This window comes from Oryx dammah, unplaced genomic scaffold, assembly GCF_014754425.2.
Source record: "Oryx dammah isolate SB20612 unplaced genomic scaffold, SCBI_Odam_1.1 HiC_scaffold_11, whole genome shotgun sequence".
Lineage (NCBI taxonomy): Eukaryota > Metazoa > Chordata > Mammalia > Artiodactyla > Bovidae > Oryx > Oryx dammah.
Genome location: NW_024070195.1, coordinates 30,574,990 through 30,584,450, shown reverse-complemented (window position 1 = coordinate 30,584,450; position 9,461 = coordinate 30,574,990).

Genomic DNA, 9,461 nt, shown 5'->3' with positions numbered 1-9,461 from the left:
GAGCCCCTGGAAGAAGAAATGATAATCCACTCCAGTATTCTTGCCTGAGAAATCCCATGGACAGAGGAGCCTGGTGGGCTAAGGTCCATGGTGTCTGAAAGAGTTGAGCACCACGGTAACTGAACAACAACAGTGAACACTTGATTGGATTGGTTTAAAAGGGTGTGTTTTTGGTTTTTCCATAACACCTTGTGGACAAACCCGAATGAAATTTTTGACCAACCCAATATTTCCATGTGTTTCCACAGCTGAAAAAAGCCTTGGGCTGAATATTTTCATTTGACCTTCCAATCACACCCTCCACCCTCTCCTCTATTCCTCTTTGCACTTTCAGAGGCTGGCTAGGTGGTCTCTATCAGCAGACTTCCTGCCCCTCTGGATTCCAGTTGGTTTGAACCAACTGATTGCTTTTCTCAAGTGAAGATCATAAAGCCCTTCTCTGAAGGCTCTCACCACCCAGCTCAGTCTGCCTCCAGTTGGAGGAACCCGACTCCACTTTCTCTCCTTTAGGCTTAGAGATGCTAACAGTTGTGCCCTAGGACCGACCATCCTTCAGGGGCTTCCCAATAGCCTGACCACACACTTGTAAATCAAATGCAAACTTGTAAACTTCTCCTAGTTTATCCCACTGAATGTGCCTTTTGTTTCCTGCTGGAAGGCTGACAGATACAAACATCAGGAGAACATCTTGCTCAGTGATTTCTAAACATAAGTTTGGGAATCACTCTGGGTCGGACATATCAGAATCGCTTAGGGAGATTTTTGAAAAGATGGATTCCTGGACCTCACACCTGGAGAACTCAGAGCCATCTCGAGTGAGGTTTTGCAACCTGTCCCTCCTTTTTTTTCTCTAAATTTATAAATTTTATTTTAATAAAATGTGTACATATATAAAAATATTCCCCTCTCTGGCTCTTTCTCTGGCTCTCTCTGTCTTTCTCTCTCTCACACTCACTGTGTTTCTAACAGCTCCCTTGCTGATTCTGGGGCATGGTCAGATCTGGGAAGGGCTCACTCTGAGGCCTCTGGGACAGCTGGGTCCTCTTTCGTCATCAGTGTTTTTTGTTCTCACCTCCCAGTTCACTCTCTTCGATTTCGTTTTGGTGATAAACAAAAAATACAGCACAAACAGAAACTACGTATGTCCTCTGTCCCTGATCTTCATCAGGGTAAGAATTTTGGCCAATCTTTTTCATGTTTAGAGCATTGCCTGACACAGAGTTAGCACTTAATAAGTATTTGTTAAGTGAACATTGAATGGATACTTTATTAAGAACATTCACAGAACTTTGTAGGGCTTAGATATGTTCATGTTTGTGACCTTGAAGAGGATATGAATTAAGCACCATATTGGATTAAACAAAAAAAATGATCCAGATAAAGATGAATTCATCATCAAAGCTGAATGAGTTGCTGAATATACATTTAATACCAAGTTCATGGGTTTCCTTTCATTCCCCCCATCTGTCCTTTGAAGCCTGGTGTGCATTGGGTGACTTATGCTAAAAGCCAGGAGGTTGCTGTAGACATCAATCGAGGCCACGGAGGGGTATTTGTGAATTGAAAGCCCAATTTATTCAGAGTACTCATGGTGCCACCTTTGATGCAAAGGTTGTTATGCATTTTCAAATGGAGTGTTCAAAACAAATTTCTAGGCAAAATAATAACCCATACTCAGACAGATCTTTCCTACCCTCAGACCAATTGAACCTACGTGGTCCTCAGGATTAGGATAGTGGCTAATTGCCTAAGAGGATGCATCTTTTTTTTTTTTTTTCTCTTTGCTCCTTACTTTTGTTATCTTTTTGAATGGCTAACATAAAAATCTTTTGGCTTCCATTTTTCTGACAATATACACCAGTAACTTCTCTAGCTAATCGACCTCTTTTTGTGCCAAGATTAACTTTACTGGAATAAATTTGGTTGGAAAACATTCTAGAGGAAAAGATAAACTTCTCTGACTCTTCATATGGACTCTACTGCTGATCCCTTTTGTAGCATACTCTCTAAATGATCAATGGTCATCATTATGAAAATCAATGAGTGGTTTCAAGGTATTTTAAACCATTGACTGCCCAGGAGCCAAGAAGATGTATACAGCTGCTTGATCCTTTAGAACTGGCCCCAGCCTGATGCACTGGCTTGGTCTATTGTCTACTCTTTATAGTCTTTCTGTCTTCTCCATTCCTGATTATGTTTTGCTGTTGTCAAAACGCTTAATCCAAGTTGCCAAAAAGAGCTCTTTAGGTAGATGAAGGGTCACTCAGGGATTTTATACAAATGTATGTTTCTTCCCTGAGTTATGCAGGAATTAATCTGAGGAGGCTCTTCACTATTTAAGAAATGTTGTGAAGTGAGAAAATTCTAGGAATCAATAACCTGATCATTCATCAGATATCTAAAAACAGTTTTAAAGGTTTGAAGAAAAGATGAAGTGTGTACTGTCCAACTTAGAAAATGAGTCTGGTGGATGATTCAGTTCGGTTCAGTCGCTCAGTTGTGTCCGACTCTTTGTGACCCCATGAACTGCAGCACGCCAGGCCTCCCTGTCCATCACCAACTCCCGGAGTCCACACAAACCCATGTCCATTGAGTCGGTGATGCCATCCAACCACCTCATCCTCTGTTGTCCCCTTCTACTTTTTTTGAATATTTATTACTTTTTGGAGACTATGCAGCTCCAGTTAGAGAGAAACTTCAAGTGGATAAAGAAAAAAAGTGACGATGAAGGTTTCTTCAGAGAAGGAAATGGCAACCCACTCCAGTATTCTTGCCTAGAGAATCCTGTGGACAGAGGAGCCTGGTGGGCTGCTGTCCATAGGGTCGAACAGAGTTGGACACGACTAAAGTAACTTAGCATGCATGCATGCATTGGGGAAGGAAATGGCAACTCACTCCAGTATTCTTGCCTGGAGAATCCCAGGGACAGAGGAGCCTGGTGGGGTGCCGTCTATGGGGTCGCACAGAGTCGGGCACGACTGAAGTGACGTAGCAGCAGCAGCAGCAGCATGAAGGTTTCTTGGGTTGCCCTTCTGAAAGGGGTTATAGCACTGCCAGGCCTTGTGATCTCTACAATTAGCATGACCTACTTCATTTACAGGTACTGCTGCCTGGGGACGGGGATGGACACTAAAGCTTCTCCAGTTTCCTTATAACCTCAGAATTCAGAAGAATTCCTCCCTCATGCTCCTTGCACTTACGACTTTATGCATGTTTAAGGCATGTCATCTGTAGGTTCACAATTGGGTTCAATCTCTTTCACAGCTTGGTTTTTGTTGGAGTGTTACAGAGAAATAAAACCACCTACTGTCTAGGAGAAATGGAATTCAAGGATTTTTAAATGTAGTAGTACTGGGGCTTCCCTGGTGTCTAGTGGTTAAGACTCCACCTTCCAGTTCAGGGGGTGCAGCTTCAGTCCCTGGACGGGGAACTATAAGATCCCACATGCCTTGAGATATGGCCGAAAAATAAGTCGTATTATTTCTGGTCCTTGGAAGGACTTGTATCCTAAAACATCCTGGCTTAGTTATCCCAGTACCAGCCTCTTAGCAGCATCTGAGACACTTCTTTGCCTTATACAGTGAAGATGTATGAAATGTTAGGAGGAAAACCATGCTGAAAATGAGGTTTAGCAGAGTAACTAGCATCTACTGTAAGATACCAAATGCATATATTTGTATATGAAGAAGTGTGGCATCTTGGATTCAGTTTGGGCCCATGAGGTTCTCTTCTTATTTTTTTTAATTTCAAGTATTAGAATTTCATTTTTTAAATTTTATTTCTTAATTGGAAGAAAATTGTTTTACAGTGTTGCATTGGTTCCTGCTGTACAACAGTGCAAATCAGCCATAATCATACATATATCAGTTCCCTCTTGGACCTCCCTCCCCTCCCGCAATCCCACCCTCTAGGTCATCACAGTGTGCCAGGCTGGACTTCCTGTGTTCTGTAGCAACTTCTTACCAGCTGTCTGTTTCACACATGGTAGTGTATATAGGTTGATGCTACTTTCTCCACTTGCCCCACTCTTTCTTTCCCCTACTATGTCCACAAGTTTGTTCTCTTTATCTGTGTCTCCATTCCTTCCCTGCAAATAGGTTCATCATACCATTTTTCTAAATTCCGCATATGTGTGTTAATATACTATATTTGCTTTTCTCTTTCTGACTTACTTTACTCTGTATAACAGGCTCTAGGTTCATCCATCTTAATAGAAGACTCAAATTCATTCTTTTTTTGGTTGAGTAATATTCCATTGTATATACATACCACATTTTCTTTATCCATTCATTTGTTGGTGGACATCTAGGCTGCTTACATGTCCTAGCTATTGTAAATAGTGCTGCTATGAACATTGAGGTACATGAGTCTTTTTCAATTATGGTTTTCTCAGAGGATATGCCCAGGGCATATGCTTCCCTGGTGGTTCAGGCTGTAAAGAATCTGCCTGCAATGCAGGAGACGTGGGTTCGATCCCTGGGTTGGGTAGATCCCCTGGAGAAGAAAATGGCAACCCACTCCAGTATTCTTGCCTGGGAAATCCCATGGACAGAGAAGTCTGGCGGGCTGTAGTCGATGGGGTCACAACGAGTCAGACACGACTGAGCAGCTAAGCACACACATGGCAGTCTTAGTCCTAGTTTTTTAAGGAATCTCCATATTGTTCTCCAATCTTATCTTCTTAAAACTTCTATAAAAACTCTAAGATGTCCCAGGCACGTTACTCCACCTCTCTGTCAGATGTCCCTCCATAATACACAGGCCCCTTATTCTCACTTCGTGTTTATATCTCAGGAACCAAAACTCAAGCAGTGGGACATGGAATGGCTGGCCCCTGGCTGCCTGGAATTGGTCAAGCAAGGTATTTGCTGTTCAAGAAAAAAATGCTCTCTCATTACAGAGACCTGGCTTGCCCTGTAAGGCCCTCTCCCAACTTAGTCATCACTCCACCCAGTTCTAGAGGAGGAGTCATCAAACAAATGACTCAAAACATTTTCATTCAAAAATAATAATAAAATTGACAATGCCTTCCTTTCAGGCCACAACACGAAAATCTCCACTGCCAGAGGGAGAGACGGCTTTTTACCTGCAAAGATCGGCAAACGGGGCCCTTTGCCATGGAGAAGTTTGCCTGTGGTGCCGCAGTGGCTGAGAAAGAGCAAATACATCCCTGGAACAACTGTTTGGTTTAATTGCTGAGAAGTCAATCTGGCCCGAACTGCTTGCTTTTAGCAATTTGTGTTGAATATGGTTCTCTGAGAAAACATCAAGTGACAGGAGAGCAGGGAAGAGGACCAGTTTCAAGGCCAAAGGAGTCAAAAAAAGCATAAGAGGAACCTACTTATCTCTCCATTCTCACGAATACATGGGTTTGGGATTGACTGACCAGTTTCAGGTACAACAGGCATTGAATACCCTTGATCTGGGCTCCGATTAGGACATAAAAATGATGGAATTTGGGAGCTTCAAGGAACTTTCAAAATCCTTTACATGATTTCTTTCCTTCTACAGATGAAGAAGTAAATTCAGGGTTTGTTTCTCTTTGGTGTCTGTTAAGTGACTTAACTGAATGTTTCAGAAACTGAGGCAGGATTAGAACTCAGGTCTCCCAATGATGAATCCAATACTTTTCCCATGTATCACTCAAGAAGCTTTCCTGGCTGAACAGCCTAAATTATGGAGCACAGTCTTTAGGTCAGATCCACTTGCGGAAAATAGAGGAGCAGTGGAATGCCAACTTTTACTGGAACCTCCCAAGAAAGACTCAAAATCATGGTACTCATGGGGGCCCTAGTCCCTCCAGAGGTCACATTGGTTTTCTCTTGGAGACCTAGCAGAATGTGGAAGTATATTTTAGGGTAAACTAGATGGTCTTGCTTTTTAAGAAAAAAATATTTATTTGACAGCACTGGGTCTTAGTTATGGCACGTGAGTTGTGGCATACAGAATTTAATTCTCTGATCAGGAATCAAACCCAGGCCCCTTGCATTGGGATCAAGGAGTCTTAGCCACGAGACAACCAAGTCTCTAAAGGGTCTTGCTTTTGATGGCAGCCCTGACTTCCAATCCTTCAAGAACGACACACCTACCAGAGCTGGTAATGGTTTAGACACTTCACACAGTCCATCCTAGGCTTTGAGAGAGCCAGGGCCTGGGGTGGTCACAGCCATCCTAGCTGGCCTTCAGAAGTAGCCCCTGTGCACTGAAGGCAAGGAGAGGATTCATGTTCAAGAAGAGCACAATGAAGGAGCTCACTTGGGTCCATTTTGTCATTGTTGCTGTTGCCTCTGGGCCGTGAAGACCTCAAGCTTTCAACTATCCCCCTCTGTGGGTTGGCTTCCCCTTTAGGTCTCCAGCCCTAAGTCTTCCCTTGAGGCACATTTCTGTATCTCTTCTGCTTTCTGATGTTTCCAGAAGGATATCCTCTATCACCTGCTTCCCATCAAACCTGCAACTGAACTCACTCCTCCCCTGGAAGATGGACTTCTCCATTTTTGTTTAAAAAGGAAAAACAACAAAAACTAAAACTAAACGCACTACGATTCTTCCAGTCATACCTCTGAGTTATTTTTGGATCCACTTCCTCTCTCGGACTCCCACCTGGCATATCAGTTGGCCCCCAAACCTTATCAAGTCTCCCTTTGTAGAGTTTTCTTTTGTTGCCTACATGCTAGAAAAACAAGTCACTACCCCAGGCTCCTCACCTCTGTCTCTAGCTTAATCCATGCTGCAGGCTCATTACATTTGAGATAATACATTCCTGATGGCTGAGTCACCCAGGTGTTGGTGGTGTGTGACAGCAGCCTTCGCTAGGCGGCTCCAGGGTCTCCCCCACATGTCACCCCTCCATGCCTTCGCACTGGCTGATTTCTTTGCATGGCATGCACCCCACCCTGTCCCCTTTGTCCTGTTTGGCCAACTTCCTCTTGTCCTTTAAAATGGAACTGAAGCGTCTCTTCTTCTTTCACCCAACGTCACCTCCAGAGGAAAGTTTGATCTCTTCCTCTTTCACCACGACCCACCAGGACTCATACATTCCTCTCCTAGAGCGTGGAGTTGCCCCTACCTTCCTGCTCGGCCTTGGCTTTCAAACTACTGTTCTCAATCTTTGCTGTGTATTAAAGCAACCTCTAATAATGTGATTTTAAAAAATACTAATGCCCGGATCCTTACCCTTGAGATTCTGGCTGGGTGGTCTTGGGTGAGGCTCTGGCATTTTTCAGTAGACCCTCAGGTGACTCTAATGTACTGCTGGGATGAGAAACATGGTATTAAGTCTCCTGTAGGATAGGGCTGTGGTCTTATTCTCTGATCCTTGATCAGCCCTCAAGTAAGCACCTTCTAACATTCACACAACTAGATGAAGGGCCCCAGGTCCTCTGCCTGTCCTCTGCTTTTCTCTCTCTTCTCACTGAACATCTTCACCACTCCTAAAAAAAAGGGGGGTGGGGGGCACCAGGAGCAAAACCTCAGTAAAATGCCACTTGAAGGTTTAGAGAATTAGGCCACCTGGAGTCAGCAAAGGTAGGAGGAGACATAAAAAATGATCACAGTATTTCAAATACAGTAAAATAAAAATGGAGAAGGAGCACATTGTAAATATCCATTTCTCCACCTTTAAACGCTTCTTCTCTCCTTCTGGACCCAGAATGTGGGAAAATGTCTCATCAACCAGCACTCCTGCTTCCCGTCCATGCCTTTTCCCTGAGGAATTTCAGAGAAGAAAAGCGGTGCTATATTTATGCTTTTCTAATGTTCTTATCTAACCATCCCTCAGTAAAAAGGAAATCTGGGAATATTTGAGAAACCCCCCCCAGCTTCCTCTCCAGCACCCCCTTACTCCAATACTCAGTGTTTAGTCTTTCTCCCTTTCTTCTCCCTCTATATAAACATTTAGGTGAAAATAAGTGATAAAGGGCTGTTTGCTTTCTTTTTTCCCTGTGATAAAATTATCACATCCTCCTTATACAAAGTTCAGAAAATTTAAAAAAAAAAACATGAATAATAAAAATAGTGGTACTGCCACCATGAAAAATTAACAACGGTTAAGATTTTGATGGTTTTGTTGTATACTGCAAATGTATATAAGGAAAAAAAATATATATATAATGTATATACGAGTATGGGTTTATACGTGAGAGAGAGAATAAAGCACATATTGACTTTCCATGTGGGAAGATCTGTCTTCACGCTGCACTAACTTGCTTCTTTATCTACCCAAAGAATAAACAGTCCCACAATCATTAGACTGAAGTGTTCCTGAAGATTCCAAAGAAGAGGTGGAAGAGGCTTGTCACCTTGCTTACACACAGCTCTCACAATCATTGTCCCGACCTCAACCTCAGCCTTCCTCTCTGCCCAAGTTCATTTTCCCTGGCACTGGCTTCTGCATGCCCAGATCATTCTCCCAGCTTCTCTGTGCTTCCTTTTCTAGACAGAGCAACTTAGTTCACCTTTCATTCCTTCAAGCTGATATCCTCATCCCTGTCCTCTAAGTGGAGAAAGACCTTGTGGTTCCTAGAATATGTCATCTTAGAGAGTAGCAGGAGATTGCTAGTACAAAAAAAAAAAAAAAAAGAGAGAGAGAGAGAGAGAGAGGGAAAGAGAAGGAAGGAAATAGGGAAGGGAAGGGAAGGGATGGGAAGAGGAAAGTGGCAAGGGAAAGAAAAAAGAAAAGGAGAGAGAGAGAGAAAGGAGGGAAAGAAAGAAGGAAGGAAACGTAAAAGGAATATAAATATACATAATTTTAGAAAACCATTAGGTTATATTACCTATAGTTTTGCACCCTTATTTTCACACTAAATACTATATTAGGGTGGCTATCCTCTTTTTAATTAGAAAGCGAACCAAAGACTCATAGAGAATGAAAATGACAACAGCAGCTCTCTGGTGTGGGTGGGACTCTGGGCATGGAAGGCTTTCCTTAGTGGAGGGACACCTCCTATCTCAGGGCAGTTCAGTTGAGTTCAGTCACTCAGTCGTGTCCGACTCTTTGTGATCCCATGAATCGCAGCACGCCAGGCCTCCCTGTCCATCACCTACTCCTGGAGTTCACTCAGACTCACATCCAGTGAGTCAGTGATGCCATCCAGCCATCTCATCCTGGGTCATCTCCTTCTCCTCCTGCCCCCAATCCCTCCCAGCATCAGAGTCTTTTCCAATGAGTCACCTCTTCTCATGAGGTGGCCAAAGTACCGGAGTTTCAGCTTTAGCATCATTCCCTCCAAAGAAATCCCAGGGCTGATCTCCTTCAGAATGGACTGGTTGGATCTCCTTGCAGTCCAAGGGACTCTCAAGAGTCTTTTCCAGCACCACAGTTCAAAAGCACTAATTCTTCGGTGCTCAGCTTTCTTCACAGTCCAAGTCTCACATCCATACATGACTGCAGGAAAAACCATAGCCTTGACTAGACGGACCTTTGTTGGCAAAGTAATGTCTCTGCTTTTCAATATGCTATCTAG